Here is a 6,044-nt window from a genome sequence, read left to right on the forward strand (position 1 = left end):
CATCTCCCTCCCCAGGCTGTTCCTGTGCTGAGCCCCTGGGCCTGGTCTGAGGCTCTCAGTCCTTTTGATCTTACTGGAAGCCGGCCCTACTTGAGTGTCCACCCATCCTTTGAGGTCTGGTCAGGTGCCAAGAATTTAATTGGTTCCTACCAGGTGCATGACCAAACTCTAGGTTTCCCCGGGGCCATGGCACTTGCTGTTCCCTCTGGCACCCGTCCCATCACCCCCGTTGGTCAATGCCTCCTCTCCACTCAGGTCTTAGATTCACATTGCATCCAGGCCCAGGGCAGTACACACAGTGCTGGGGTGGAACAGTCTGAGCACATGCCTGGCTTCTCTCCAAGTATGTGTATGTTTATGTTTACTCCTTATGTTCTCAAAGCCTGGCACGTTCCTAACTTGTAGTATGTGCTGGTTCCTGCTTGCCGTCTGGGAAGCCGGAATCACTCTGTCTCCTGCAGGGTCTCTTACAGACCAGCTCAGAGACCATGCTACCAAACTTGGCATTTCATCAGCAGGAGTTCTCCGAGGTGCCACGAGGAAAAGCCACCTTGGACAGGTGGCTCCAGGGCAGAGTCAGGCAGATGTTCTGCGGCTTCTTTCCCAGGTGGGCAAAGACAGGAAGGAGGTTTGCCTGCCCCTAATGTAACGCTCTGCTGCCCTCACAATCAGCTTTCTTCCAGGCTTCCAGCAGTGGGAGCCTGAGCTCATGAGTGTACCCTGTCTAGGCTCAGGGGCCAAACATGGAATAACATAGAAAGTAAACAGCTGGAAAGGAGATAGCTGTATTCTGGCACTGGCGGGTAACTGTGGTTGTGTTTTGCGATGCTGTGTGGAGCACTGGCCTGGAGTGTGATCGTGGGGAACTTGGGAGTTTGGTGGTGCTTGTGGTAGGTACTAATGGCACTTCTTATATTTGGATGCAAATATAAAAACTGCTGTACACCTAGCTTATCAGTTAGGTCCCAAAGGAACATCACAAAAAATAAGTAGGATAGGATAGAATAAAAGAAGGTAAATAAAAGTATTTTTGATTAATTGACACTTGCTATGACTGGGAAAATTAGCATGAGAATGTTAATCTCTAAGCTACTAAAGAACAGGAAAGCAAGGAAAACATTGTTTAACTGAATAAGAACTTTAAAACTAAGACCACTGTGGGCGAAATGACTCAGCAGGTAAAGGCGACTGCCCCAAGCCTGATGACCCAAGTTCTATCCCTAGCATTCACACAATAGACTTCCATACATGTGCCATGGCATACACACACACACACACACACACACACACACACACACACACACACACAAATAAATAAATAAAATTAATTAATTTTGCAAAAGCTAATATTAATTTTTAAGAAGAACAAAAGTAGAAAATAACATGTACACCAAACTGATTCCTTATTCTAGTAATTGCGTATGGGTTAAATTCCTCTCAAGAGGGAAAACTTGGATTATATTTTTCAGTCTAAAGACATTCTGCTTATAAGGCATATCTAAATATAAAATGACTCAGAGAGGTTAAATATAAAAAATGAGGCAAAGATATATTTGGCACAGATAAATGAGAGGGACGAGAAATGCTCAAAATGAAGCCAAGAGGAAGGGGAAAGGCATTAAATGGGTCAAAAGACGCAATTTCATGTTACTAAGAGATCCGTCATTTAAAGGAGGGCTCCAGTCACGGGGTCATTAGATCTAAATAAGCTGAGAGACACAGAGCAGCGTTCTCAAAGGCACAGCCAGGCGTGATGGGGACCAGCTTATGTAGAAAGGTTTATGTCACACCATGACAGAACACGCAGAAAGAACATACAGAAGAATAGGGAAGCTTTCAAAGAAAAACACTTCTGTGTGTATGTGGCGTGTGTGGGTCGTCTGTGGTGTGTATTGCATGTGGTGTGTGTGTTACATGTATGGGAGCGTGTGGCCGTGTATGTGCTTACAGAGACCAGAAGAGGATGTCAGGGCCTCCATCGCTCTCTGCCTTGTTCCTTTGAGATGGGGCTGTCCTCTCACTGAACCAGAAATTTGCCACTTCAGCTAGGCTGACTGGCCAATGAGGGGCCAGAATTTTTCTGTTTCTGCACACACACACACACACACACACACACACACACACACACACACACACACACCATTTGCTGGGGTTACAGGCACATGTGGCCATGCCCCACATATACATGTGTGCTGGGCATTTGAACCCAGGCCGTCACACTTGCAGACTATGTGTATATTGATCCATCTCCCCAGCTCCAAGTTTAAAATCTGCAGAGAATAGATTATCCGTGTAACTGCCGTTCACACTTCCCTGTGAAGACTGTAAGGAGGAACCCAGATACAAAGTGGCTCTGGACCAGCTACAAAGAGAAGCTGTTGATCACCAAAGCATCAATTTCATGGGCCACGTTTCCTGACCACTGTGACAATGTCACTGTGTGAGATTTGTAACCACAGTAAATCAAGCAAATGATTGACCTTTGAGAAACATAACCTGTATATTGCAGCACTTTGCAGTACACTGAGAGCCCAACATAGAAGAAGGACTCTAATCTGGATGTTTTTCACCCACGTGAACTCTATAGTTATCAAATTCTAAAGGATAATCTAGTGGGATGATGAAGCCAAGCTTAAACCTCAAAGGTGAATCTGGGAAGAATTAACATTTTAACTGCTATACACACACACACACACACACACACACACACACACACACACACACACACGACTAGGAAGTGGGTGCAGTGGGTGAGAATGTTTACTGTACAAGCATAAAGACAGGAATTCAAATCCTAAGAACCCAAATAAAAAGGTCTGTGTGGCTATGCACAAGCTTTAAGCCTCAGCACTGTGAAGGTGGAAATGGGATCACTGGGGCTTGTTGGCTGCTAATCTAGCTTTAGATTCAGTGAGAGACCCTGTCTCAAAATAATTAGGTGGAGAGAGATACAGCAGGACATCAAATATCCTCCTTTGCCCATTAAGACTGTACCATATACACCATCACCACCTCTGTCTCTGTCTCTGTCTCTGTCTCTGTCTCTGTCTACACACACACACACACACACACACACACACACACACACACACACACACACACACACTTCCCCTCCAGTATTGGATACTTCAGTCTACTTTTTAAAAAATTTTCTTTTCTATGTCCCAGTAGAGTTTTGTAGTTTTCTTTCATGTAGGTCAGTCAATTTCACAAAGCTAGCATAATTCATGCACCAAATGCTTACTAAGACAATACAGAAAAGAAACTACACTCGTCACATTCACACATAGAGTTCCCACGCCCTGGAATAGAATCGCTTTTCTTGGAAAACCTAAAGATACATCCCAAAGAAACAATATGGGGGGAAAAAACTCTCCAGAATGGCAAAAATGGATTCCAGCAACTGTGACAATGCCAATGCCAGTAAAACACAAGTTTGTAACTGTTAAAAACTAGGTATAAGAATGCACGCGCACACACACACACACACACACACACACACACACACACACACACACATCCTAATAAAAAGAGCTAAAAGAAGACTATTAAGACAACTCATACTTGTCTAAACCAACCAGAATTAACACTGGGAATTTTGCCATAGGGAACTCTGATGGATAAAGTTAGTGGTGTCCTTCGGTACTGGTATCACGTGAATAGGCATCATTTTGGTTTGACACTAAACTTGGAGGGGTGTGTCAGGAACCCTGGTCATAGGCACAAATGTGCTTTACTCTAAGCTGCCTGGGGTACTACAAGGGGATGGACACCAGTTCTCTTTGCTGAAGCTGAAGGGAAAATAAGAGGACCACGTGACTATAGGCCATTAGCAGTCTGCTGCGTTGTCAAAACACCATGCACAGTTCTAATGGACAGTTTTAAGGATAAGCCCCAAATAGGTGACTAGTAAGGAGATTCCCATGTCCGGGCATCAGTTAACTATCCAGACACCTCTCCCTGGGAAACTTGGGGCTCTCATCCATCAAGGATGCTTTGAGTGTTCTCAGGATATTAGATCCTCTGATTGACAATCTATCACCAATGTTGCCAGACCATACCTGCTACAGAAGCTGGGACTGAAGACCAAAACGTGTGTAAGCCAACTGATGTCTTGGGGAGGCTGCCTTGACTGCTACGTGGGGGCCACAGAACCTGGATCAATGATGTACTGGGTGGCCCAGTTAAGGGTTAATGAGAAATTAGTCACCTTTCTCACAGGGCCTGTTTGTGTTACTGTAATAAAATACCCTCACCAAAGCCAACCTAATGAAAAAAAATGGTTTATTTAGCTTACAATTCATGGTTACAGTCTGTTATTTTGGGACAGTCAAGGCAAAACTCAAAGTGCCATATCCACCAACAAAGAACAAAGAGAGAATAAACACATGGAACCTTGATTGCTCTCAGCTCTATTTCTCCTCTCTTATACAGTTCAGGAGCCTCTGCCTAGGGAATGAATTGCCCACAGTGGGCTGGATCTTCCTATGTCAATTAACAATCTAGACAACCACCTCAGACATGCCCACAGGTCAACATTTTCTACATAACTCCTCATTAAGACCCTCTTTCCAGATGATTCTCAGTTGCATTGGATTGATAGTCAAAACTAACCAGCATGGGGCTCCTTTCAGACCGCCTAGCTACTGCCATGATAGAGGCCTGGGCCTTCCTGCCCTGAAGTCCTCCATCATTGCTGACTCCTGCCTACTTCAGAATCTTCACTGAGGATCAAAGAAGACACTCTTTTTGCTTTGCCAAGCTGAAGGTTATTTATAGATCTCCTTTTAAAAATGAAAGATTCTGAATTTTGAGAAAATTGACTAGAATACTTACCAGCCAGACCCTTCATTTTCTATCACTGCCATTAGATGATGTCTAGCTGCTCGCCACACCAACTTCTGAGCCTTCTATGTGGGCATTTCCAGCTGTCTTAGTCAGCTCAGGCTGACACCACAAAATGCCACAGGCTGGGAGGCTTAGACAGTGGGTGTTTATTTCCTTACAATCTTGAGGTGAGAAATTCAAGATGTTCAGATGGGGTTGGTGTCTAGAGAAGGGCTTTCTCTGGTTTGCAGACCACCCTGTCACTATGTGCTCCACAGCCTTAACTCTACAAGAAGGGGGAGAAAACACCTTTGATTTCCATTCTAGCTTCATTTCTGTTGCTGTGATAAAATGCCACAATGGGAAGCAGCTTAGGAGGGGAAGGGTTGGTTTTAGCTCACAGTTCCAGGTTATGAGAAATCAAGGCAGCAACTCAATTAGTCATGTCACACATATAGTCAAGAGCAGAGAAAAATGGACACATGCACTCTCAGTTATCTGCCTGTACTCAGTTTTATTCCTCCTGCCTAGGTAATGGTGCCACCCACAGTGGACTGGTTCTTCCCATATCAGCTTATTAAGACAATCCCCAACAAACATGCCAATAGGCCAACCCTGCATAGATGATGGCTTATTAAGACTCTCTTCCTGGGTGATTCTAGGTTGTGTCAAGCTGACAACTAAGGCTAGCCATCACAATGTCCTTTTCACAGGACCACTCATCAGATCACCTGTATGATGATGTTTTATTTTGTCTTAAACCATTCTGTTGCTGTAACAGAATATGATAATCCCTGTTGTCTATAAAGAATGGGAATTCATTTCTCATAGTTTGGAAGGCTAGAAAGTCCCAGGCCAAGGCACCAGCAGATTCAGTGTCTGGTAAAGGCTGTTCTCTGCCTCCTGTTGCTATGTCCCATCCCCTTAAAGTAACAAAGTCTGTGTCCTCACATGCTGGGAGGTGTCGAAGCACCATGTAGATCTCCAAACTCCTTTCATAAAGACATCGTCTTAGTTACTTTTCCCATTGCTCTAACAAAATGACTGGAAACAAAACAACTTAAAAGAAGGGTCCCAGCCGGGCAGTGATGGCGCATGTCTTCAGTCCTAGCACTAGGGAGGCAGAGGCAGGCGGATCTCTGTGAGTTCGAGGCCAGCATGGTCTACAAAGTGAGATCCAAAACAGGCATCAAAACTACATGAAGAAACCCATCTCG

Source organism: Peromyscus californicus, unplaced genomic scaffold, assembly GCF_007827085.1.
Source record: "Peromyscus californicus insignis strain IS unplaced genomic scaffold, ASM782708v3 Scaffold_21__1_contigs__length_65335640, whole genome shotgun sequence".
NCBI lineage: Eukaryota > Metazoa > Chordata > Mammalia > Rodentia > Cricetidae > Peromyscus > Peromyscus californicus.